The sequence below is a fragment of the Podarcis muralis genome, chromosome 14, assembly GCF_964188315.1.
Source record: "Podarcis muralis chromosome 14, rPodMur119.hap1.1, whole genome shotgun sequence".
NCBI classification, from domain to species: Eukaryota; Metazoa; Chordata; class Lepidosauria; order Squamata; family Lacertidae; genus Podarcis; species Podarcis muralis.
Genome location: NC_135668.1, coordinates 52,052,490 through 52,063,071, shown reverse-complemented (window position 1 = coordinate 52,063,071; position 10,582 = coordinate 52,052,490). Strand labels below are relative to the sequence as shown.

Below are 10,582 nucleotides of genomic sequence, written 5' to 3'. Positions count from 1 at the left end.
AGTGGCCCAAGGTCACTTCACCACGTGAACTTCACCATGGCTGTTATGTACTGAAGTTCTCACCCTGGGCCAGCAGGGGGATACTGTAGATAGTTATGCAAATGAAGGATCGAAAGTGACGTTCAGTGATTGGAGAGTTTTAGAAAGTTGTTACAGTAACGTGGTACTGGAGCGCTATATAAGCAGGCTGACTGAGCCCTTCAGTTCAGTTCTGTTCTGGCCTCTGAATAAAGAAGAGCTGTTTGAAGAATCGCTGTGTCGACTGATATGTTCACCCACAACCTAACAATGGCCAAGTGGGGATTCGAACACTGGTCTCCCAGGTCCCTCCAACATTTCTCCGATGAAAATAGGGACGCCCTGTTCCATAATGATAATTTTACTATTTATACCCCACACATCTTACTGGGTTGCCCCAGCTACTCTGGGCAACTTCCAACATATATAAAAAACATAATAAAACATTTTTTAAAACTTCCCTATACAGGATTGCCTTCAGACAACTCGGGGGTCGGACAGCTCCATACCCTCCAACATTTCTCCAATGAAATTAGGGACGTCCTAAGGAAAACAGGGACATTCTGGGATCAAAGCAGAAACTGGGATGGCGTCTGTAAATCAGGGGTTTCCCTGGTGTTGAAAACAAAAATCTGCCCTTTTTTCCCTTACGGGGTATCCAAGAGCCCATATAGAGTCCTTATGTAGGTTCCCTATCGGTAGGAGAAAATAACAGAGGCCAACCAGAGAATATTGAGAAGCAAAGCAGCTAGTAAGCCCAATCTTTATTGATCTGTTGCAACAGGGTGCTCCCCTCACGCGCAGGAGAGAGGAGGAACCCAGAACAATGGCACGCAAGGCCTTATATAGACATTTTAAATTCCCTGCCCTGAAGCTCAAGACCACCCCTCCATACATCATACATACATCACAGAAAGGGTGTAACCTAAGACCACCCCACAGATCTACATCACAGAAAAGGCGGTCTACAGCAGAAATCTGAGTGACTTGTTTATCTCGTCTGACAGTTTACCTGTTTGATGGTCACTTGATTGGATTGCCTGGGGAGCCTGGCCAGTCTTTTGTAATGATAAATACTTAGTTCCTGAGCCAAGTCACAGGCTCACACCCTATTCAAAAGACAATGGGGAGGTTTCCCACTTTGACCTTACAGAGAAATAATTGAGGTCAATTTGTTAGGACTGTTTTTTCTGTGGGTTTTTCAGACATGTGGTTTATATATTTATGTACGTGTTTGCTTGGTACATTTGTGAACAATTATTACATATCTAAGACCTTAAAATTATTATCACACTGGAAAATAGGAACACTTGGAGGGTCTGGGCTAGGCACTCTAACCACTATGCCACACTGCCTCTCCTCCACCACACTGGCTCTCTTGCACCAATAAGGAGCGCTTCCCTCCAGGCAAAGCAGCAGCGAGGGAATTTCCCGGGCTGGAGGGCTCTGTGACAACCCCTGTCAAAGGTGAAGTGGGAGATTTGGCACTGTAGCTGGCGAAAGGAGGCTGTTGAGACAGAACGAAGAGCCGCCCGGCCCTGGAGTGCCTCTTTGCCGAGAAGAGAGCAAGCCAGTGTTTAGGTTTCAGACAACGCCAGCTCTATAGGCCAGCCTCTGCTTGTCAGTCTTTGTCAGACACCGGCAGCCGCAGGGGATGAACATCCCGCCATCAAAGCCCCACCTCCAGAGTCCTGGCATTTTGCGGCGAGGAGGCACCCAGCTGCTTGCGTAGAGAAGGTTGGCTCCCTCCCAGTCCCAGCCCCCAACAGCACCCACAGCCTCCCTGGGGCTCCCGCTTGACAACGGGTGCTGGAATGTTCATCTTCATAAACAGGAGCTTGGCAGAGGCCCAGAGTGTTTGCTCAAACTCGCAAGCTTTAATCTGAGTTTAAAGAAATAAACACAATATACCTCCCTTAATCCTTCAGGGGAGGGAGAAATATGCATTGAAGCTTTGCTGCCATAATAATAATAATAATAATAATAATAATAATAATAATAATAATAATTTTATTTATACCCCGCCCTCCCCAGCCAAGACCAGGCTCAGGGCGGCTAACTCCAAATATAAAAACAATTGATTAAAATACAACTTGAAAACAAGATTAAGTACAACATTAAAATGCAGCCTCATTTCAGTAGAAACTCAAATCAAAAACTTTTGGGGGATGAAAACGTCAAATCTTCACCAAGGCCAACTATCCAGACTGGTCCTACATGGGCCAGAAAAAAGCCAGGGAAGTCCCCATCACAGAAGGAGTTCCATCGCAGAAGGAAAAAGGAAAGAGGGGGAGGGGATCAAGTTGATTCCAAGCCAATGGCCAGGCGGAACAACTCTGTCTTACAGGCCCTGCGGAAAGAAATCAGATCCTGGAGATCCAGATCCCCCCGGGATGCTTCAGAATGCCCCTCGGCGTGACGCAGAACGGCCACAGCGCAGAACGGATTTTGCTCACCTCCATGTCGGGTGACATTAGCTGATGGGCAGGAGAACATGCAGATCCCTGCAGCCAGCAGGATCGAATCCTCAGCTGGTGAGCGGAAGGTTCAATCCTGCATAGCTTGGCAGGGAATGTTTTGCATTATGGGGCATTCATAATGGCGAGTGGCTTCCCAGATTCAGTCCCTGCTACCACACAAGCCCACAGCCAGGGACAAGGGAGGGCCAAACAGCTGCTCAAAGGTGCCAGGTAGCGTCAAAAGGGAGAAGCTTAAGCGTTGCATGATGCCAGCATGGTGGTTAGCCTGCCAGACTACAGAATCATAGAGGTTTAAGGGACCATGAGGGTCATCTAGCCCAACCCCCTGCGATGCAGGAATATTTTGCTCAACATGGGGCTGAAACCCATGACTCTGAGATTAAGGGTCTCATGATCTACCGCCGGAGCCCCATGCTAGTATCTGTACTGAAGTTCTAACCTTGGGACAGCAAGGGGATACTGTAGATAGTTTTAACTCAGGTCCGCATATGCAAATAAGAAATGGAAAGTGACGTTCAGTGATTGGATAGTTACAGAAAGTTGTTACTGTTGCTTTGTAGTTGAGCTCTATATAAGCAGGCTGGCTGAACCCTTCAGCTCAGTTCTGTTCTGGCCTGTGAATAAACAAGAGCTGTCTGAAGAATCGCTGTGTCGTCTGATATGTTCACCTGCAACTTAACAGTATCACTATGTGCTGTGCGAAGAGGTACTTTATTTTATCTGTCCTGAATCTGCCAACATTCAGGTTTTTTTAGATGTCTGTGACTTCTAGTGCTGTGAGAGAAGGAGGAAAACTTTCCCCTCTTCTCCATGCCACATATACCGTATTATTTTCTCTATAAGACTCACTTTTTCCCTCCTAAAAAGTATGGGGAAATGTGTGTGCGTCTTATGGAGTGAATGAAGGCTGCGCAGCTATCCCAGAAGCCTGAACAGCAAGAGGGATTGCTGCTTTCACTGCGCAGCGATCCCTCTTGCTGTTCTGGCTTCTGAGATTCAGAATATTTTTTTTCTTGTTTTCCTCCTCCAAAAACTAGGTGCATCTTGTGGTCTGGTGCGTCTTATAGAGCAAAAAATACGGTAATTTTATAAATGTGCATCATGTCACCTCTTGCCTTTTCTCCAGGGGAGAAGGGACTTCCTTCCTTCTGTTAATCCTGCAGCAGCCAGCCTGTTGCTGTCCAGGTGTTTTGGGCTGACACTTCTGTCATCTCCAGCCATTCTGGTTGGGACCTATGGGAGTCAAACACATCTGCAGGGCAATGGCGTGTTTCTTCCCAAGCCAGCAAAACAGCTCAGAGGGAAATGAAGAGGACAAGCAGGCATTGTTGTGCAGAGGCCGATTATCAGATCCCTCCAGATCTAAGCATTAGAAGGAAATGCCATCCATCACCAAGGCGCACAAACACAATCCCAAGACATGGCAGTGAGCATGCCCTCTGCACAGGAAAAACATCTTCCAAACAAGCAACGTTCAAAAGCCAGCCTGTGTCTTCACTGATGCTCCTGATCTCCCTCCCTCCCTCCCTCCCGAGTCTCATACGAACATCTGGAGGGATATTTATTTGCATCTTCCTTCCCCTTTCCCTCATTCTCCCCCTCGTAACCTTCCTCCGGTTTGGCAACCCTTCCCGGCCCGGGGAATGTGTTTTGCCATCTGCTCGCTGGATGACATTCCAGTGGGGAAACACTGAGCAGCTATTGAAGTGGTGCAGAGAAAAGAGACCCTCAACGACACCGCCGGGCCCTTTTCGCAGCATACAGGGCCGTTGTGTCTCGCTGACGCACATGTGTGTGTTTTACGCAACCCTTTGACATCTCCCCTTTGGACACCTCTTCCAGTCGGATCAGCTGTCACGCCAACGCTGAGCCTAACCTTCAAGCTGAATGTTAGAAGGGGTGAGAAGTCGCGCATTGCATGTGCAAGGCTGCCAAGAGAGATGGAGGGGTGGCTGTTTAGAGCATGGGTAGGCAAACGGAGGCCTGGGGGCCGGATCCAGCCCAATCGCCTTCTCAATCTGGCCTGCGGACGGTCTGGGAATCAGCGTCTTTTTACATGAGTAGAATGTGTCCTTTTATTTAAAATGCATCTCTGGGTTATTTTGTGGGATATAGGAATTCGTTCATTTCCCCCCCCCCCCCCAAAAAATATAGTCTGTTCCCTCACAAGGTCTGAGGGACATTTGACCGGCTCCCTGCTGAAAATGTTTGCTGACCCCTGGTTTAGAGGCTTCTGCACAGTTCCCCCACACAGCCCTTTTGGTAGGCATGTTTGGGGTTCATATGTGGCTATATAGATCTAGTTTACACACCATCCCAAACTCTGAGCACTCACATTCAAACTTTCCCAGTGTTCTGTTTCCTTGGCGTGAAGGTCAACAAACTGTCATGTCTTTAGGATACATGGTTTCATGGAAAATGAGCGTGGTCACAACTCAAGAAGAACGGCAACTTAAGTTCACAGAATATGCACAACTTGCAGACATAACATATAGAATAAGAGAACAAGAAGAACATAGGCTTAGAGAAGATTGGAAAACCTTTATTGAATACGTGGGGGGGGCGGAACTGTGTACACTTGAAAATGTTGGCAGCATTAAGATAAATTCAACACTGTAAATAAGTTTTGATGGATGTAATATTGGAACACTGAATGGTTTAGTTTTTGTAAAATATGCAGGGATTTATGATATGCAAAGTGAACCATGGAAAGAGAAGAAGGGAAGTCATTGATATTTTAAGGATGTTTAAATGAACATTTTAAATTGTAAAACAAAAAAATTGAGATATAGATAGATGATAGATGATAGATGATAGATAGATAGATAGATATAGATAGATAGATAGATAATAGATATAGATAGATAAAAATAATAGCATACATGGTTTTAGTATATATAGAAACTGAGCATAAATTGGAAGGGCTCACAGCACCAACACACCAAAAGATCTTGCTTCTCTATTAGTCGCAGCTTTGGATCCAGCACAGAGCAAGCATGTCTCTGTGTCTCCAGCTTCCTGCCTGCTTCCAGCTCAGCTCACACACTACAGTGACTTATGTTCTCCTACCATGAGCGACGCACCCCATAGTCACCTTTGACTGGACTTAACTGTCCAGGGGTCCTTTAATTTTACCTAACAGCTAGGGAGGGAAGGGAAGGTCTACCCATTTTTCCTGTGGCACAAAGCAATTTCTTTGGTTATGCTAACTGTGGTGCTTAACTAGTCAGCCAAAGCCATTGCCTAGACAAAGGGACCATTTGAGCAAGCTTTCTCTCATGCATTCGACTTAGTACATCATCCAGACTAACCCTCCCCAAACTCATAGGATTTTATACACCTTTCTCTTTAAATAAATGTTTAGGCAGCTAATGTAGAAATTTAAGACAGAGTCCAACAAAGCTGAAGTTGCAAACCTATGCACACATTTTCGTGGAAGTCAAAACCATTCAATGCACGTCGCTTCTCAGCCTTTCGTCTAAGATCAAGCGTAGCACCCGTTCAGATCAGTTGAATATCTGATATGTTCTTAATGTAAGAAATATATATTGAAATGGTTTTGGAAACTAGGAGCTTGGATAAGAGCTTTGCTCAGTGCAGTCCACACACTGACCTGGCATTGCATGCTCTCTAGGAGCAACATAGGTAAAGGTAAAGGGACGCCTGACCATTAGGTCCAGTCGTGACCGACTCTGGGGTTGCGGCGCTCATCTCGCTTTATTGGCCAAGGGAGCCGGCGTAAAGCTTCTGGGTCATGTGGCCAGCATGACTAAGCTGCTTCTGGTGAACCAGAGCAGCGCACGGAAATGCCGTTTACCTTCCCACCAGAGTGGTACCTATTTATCTACTTGCACTTGACGTGCTTTTGAACTGCTAGGTTGGCAGGAGCAGGGACCGAGCAACGGGAGCTCACCCTGTCGCGGGGATTTGAACCGCTGACCTTCTGATCAGCAAGTCCTAATAGTTTAAAATCAGATGAAATAAATGCAAGGTGAAAATTATATGTAGACATGTGTCACGGCTTTAGGTATCTAGCAATGCCCTGATAGCTTCAGCTCCCTGAAATCACAACCTGCTCTGCTTTTTTTCCTCCACCAGTCTCTGGGAGCTCCCTTGTCCCCTTCTATTCTATTCCGGCTGCCCCCCACCTTACCCCTGCCCCAGGCCTGGCTCCCTGCTTGCTTTCTCGTTTGTCCCTAAAGCATCCCCCAGAACCTCAGCCATCATCTCTGTGGAGCATGTGCCATGCTCTTTTGCTGTGCGATGGGAGTCACTCCTGAGCCAGGAGAGTTTAACTGAGCAGGGATGCTAGCCAGTTGCTCAGTGCTCTTAAAAGGCCAGCAAAACCCCACCACCACCACCACACACACAACCTGCCCTTTTGTGAGGTTACTCAAATAAAACATCTGTTGCTGAGTGGGCACTTGTGCAAACAGAAGAGGGTAATTGGGAGAGAGATTAGGCTGCAGAGATGGAGATATTATCCCAGAGGAGTGAGTTAATCATTGACGCTGCTGCATTTGGGATTCTGCTGACTGCTTTCAGCTTAGACTGGCTTGGGAGAATGGGAAAACCTCACTCCCAACAGCTGTTCTCCGGCCCAAGCAACTCTACATCTTTAATGGACAAGGTCATAGCTCAGAGGTACAGCAAATGTTCTGTGTTCAGAAGCTCCTGGGTTCAATCCCTACTGCCCGGTCTGATGAACTTTGGCCGCTGGTGTCAGGCTCCATGCAGAAGTGCAGGAAAGGTCCTTAACACAAGGTTGCAGCAACGTTTGTCTTAGTACACAGCAACAGAGGAAAGAAAGGTCCAGTATATCTGAAGGAGCGTCTCCACCCCCATCGTTCTGCCCGGACGCTGAGGTCCAACGCTGAGGGCCTTCTGGTGGTTCCCTCACTGTGAGAAGCCAAGTTACAGGGAACCAGGCAGAGGGCCTTCTCAGTAGTGGCACCCACCCTGTGGAACGCCCCCCCCACCAGATGTAAAAGAGAACCACAACCACCAGACTTTTAGAAGACATCTGAGGGCAGCCCTGTTTAGGGAAGCTTTTGATGTTTAATGCATTACGGTATTTTAATATTTTGTTGGAAGCCGCCCAGAGTGGCTGGGGAAGCCCAGCCAGATGGGCAGGGTATAAATAATTTATTGTTGTTGTTGTTGTTATTTGGATGGTATTTTTGAATGCAGCACACCTGGCATCTCTTAACTGAAAAGCTCTCCAGTATCAAACTGGGAAAGACCTTGGAAAGCTCCAACTAGATAGGAACTGGTAACTTACCTTTGAGGAAAGGTTGTAGCATTTGGGACTTTTTAGTTTAGAGAAAAATAGAGTAAGAGGTGACATGATAGACATTTATAAAATTATGCGTGGTGTGAAGAAAGAGAGTAGGGCTGAAAGCTGGAAGATTCAGGACAGCTAAACAAATGTCCTTCCTCTTGTGGTGCATAAAACATGGAACTCACTCCCACAGGAGGCAGTGATTGTGGGAGATTGCAGTCAAACGTAACTATGCATGAGTGCTAGTTAGTGCATGAAGGGGTTAAGACCACAGAGTTAGATTCCTAGGTCACACCTTCTCTTACCCAGTGAGGGATGAATCAAAGCCTTCTCGTCCTGTTCCCCCACCACCCTCTCTCCCTCTCTCTCCCTACCTATGTCTCTGCCATGTAACTGAAAGAGTTACATACCTTCTCTTATCCTCACTGGATAAGGAGAAGGTGGGACCTAGTTGAGTCTAGGAATTTTACTCTGTGGTCTTAACCCCTTTATGCTCCAAGTTTAGGGCATCATCTTTTCTGCCCTGCTTTTGGTGTGTAATAACACAGGAGTGCCCCTCTAGACAGAATAATGCAATAACACCAGGAAGCATCACACAACAACTAATCAAGAATGAGATTTAGATAGTCCAGGATAAATCCATCCCTAATGCTTTAAGGTTCTTTACAATCAAGCCCTGTATAAATTTTATGAAATAATAAATAAATAAAAGATTGCATTCATTGCATTAGTGAGAAGCTGCAGAACACATACTGCAACAACAACAACCCAACAACCCAACAGTCTGTAGGGATCCTGCCCATGTCCTGGCGTGTGGGGTTGACAAATGCACAATAAATGGGAAGCCTTTGGAATTAGGGTGCTATTCTGGTCCAGGATAATGGACATACCGTCAAGCTACACATTTCCCCTAAATGCAGCATCATAAATTATATTCACAAAAAAGCCACAAGCAAACTGATCTTTAATAGCACTATATTGGCTGCTGTGCTGCGCAAAGAGAATATTGTGTCAGTGGCAGCTGAGAGGGCGTCTTATGTGAGGGCAAGGCCAGAAACCTGTAACTGTGTCCCACCAAGTCCTTACTGCAAAGTGTGAAACCACAGGGGCTCTTTAAGGTGGGAGGTGGAGGAGAAAGACAGTCCGGAAATGGAAGGCATGAAACATCTATATTGTTATCAGTTTGGGGGAGTTAGTTGGCTGGTAGCCTGATTCCCTTCCAGGCCTGTTTGGAATCTAGCAGAAGAGGCTGATGAGCTAGTGAAAGCAATAAAGTAGAGTGATGTGTGGACCGCCCACGGTTAGTCCACCATTAATGCATTGCCACTGAGTCAACGACACGCTGCAGAATTCACCCGTGGAAAAGCACCGGTCTGGAAGATTGCCAGGGTCTCTCTGCTTTGCGTCTGCAATGGCTTGCTCTGAAGCCAGAGAGGGGTGAACTCTCCGCCTCAGTGCAGCGCTGGGGGAATTGTGGGGAGGAGGCAACAGATGGGATGTGCATCAGTGCAGCTTGCATTCCTCGACACAGGTCTCCCGGGATTCAGGACCCCCAGGTTGCAGCGAGAGCAGATGGCAGCTGCAGCGACCCAACTCACAGCCATCAGTCACCGCTTCTGAAGAGAAGACAAAGACCTGGGGACGCGCTGGTCCTGCGCCACGGGGTTGGCTCATACATTCCCCAGCCTTGCTGTGTTAGCAGAGCATATTTCTGAGTCTAGCTCATGGATCCACACTTCCCCAGGCAAGGGAGACTCTCTCGTCTGGCCTGGGAAATTGTGCTAGGGTTATGCAAAGCAGCCTCCTTCAGAGCCCTCTGGCTTCCAAGGGGCTGGTGGTTTGGACACCGGCTTGAGTGACCTCATTTTCCTTCTCGCCTCCCCACCCAGCCCCAGAGTCATGGTTCAAAGAGCTACATGCTGAGGATGTACACAGGATTGGAATGAAGGCACTTAATTCCATTGCGGAGAGCGATGAGAACACCTCTGTTCTTCTTTTTCTGTCTTTTTCCTTTACGCCTCTCAGAAAACACCTCTCTGGAGCGTCTATACATGCTGTGTGATGAGGGCCAGGCCACATTCGCACAATACCTTGAAAGCACCATGATACCACTTGGTCATGGCTTCCCCCAAAGGATTCTGGGAGCTGCAGCTTCATTAAAGGCGCTGAGAATTGTTAGCACAGACCCCTATTCCCCGACGATTCCCAGAGTGGTTTCACAATGAATCTCTCTTCCCAGCTCCGTGGTGAGAATAACAACTGCCTTAACAAACTACAGCTCCCAGAATTCTTTGGGGGAAGCCATGACTGTTTATAGTGGCACCAAAGAATTTCAAGATCACAGTGTGAATGTGGCCTTAATTTGCTCAGAGAGACCAACATTCGCACCTATATGCACACAAATTTGTGTCAATGTGCCTTAATGTTCACTTAAGAGCCTAGCAACACCCACTTACGAGTACAGTAATACAGTGGATGCTCGGGTTGCGAACGTGATCCATGTGGGATACAGGTTCTCAACCCGCAGTGTTCTCAACCCGCGTCTGCGTGTCTGCGCACGCGCAGGTTGCGATTCAGTGCTTCTGCGCAATTTAGCGCTTCTGTGCATGCACAACCACTGAAACCCGGAAGTAACCCGTTCCAGTACTTCCAGGATTCGGCAGTCCGTAACCCAAAATAAAAAAAACCAACCTGAAGCGGCTGTAACCCAAGGTATGACTCTACTTTGGTTCTCAAATGGCTCAGTTGCCGAACAAATCAGCTCCCGAATGCCACAAACCCGGAAGTAAGTGTCCTGGTTTGC

General features: G+C 47.2%; 1 non-coding gene across 1 annotated transcript; it reads left to right on the top strand.

Annotated features, from left to right (window-relative positions):
• The first annotated feature begins 5,956 nt into the window (after nt 1–5,956).
• LOC114585014 (U2 spliceosomal RNA) lies at nt 5,957–6,148 on the top strand. Its single transcript, XR_003703787.2, has one exon. It is a non-coding gene; the product is annotated as a U2 spliceosomal RNA (small nuclear RNA).
• The last annotated feature ends 4,434 nt before the right edge of the window (nt 6,149–10,582 follow it).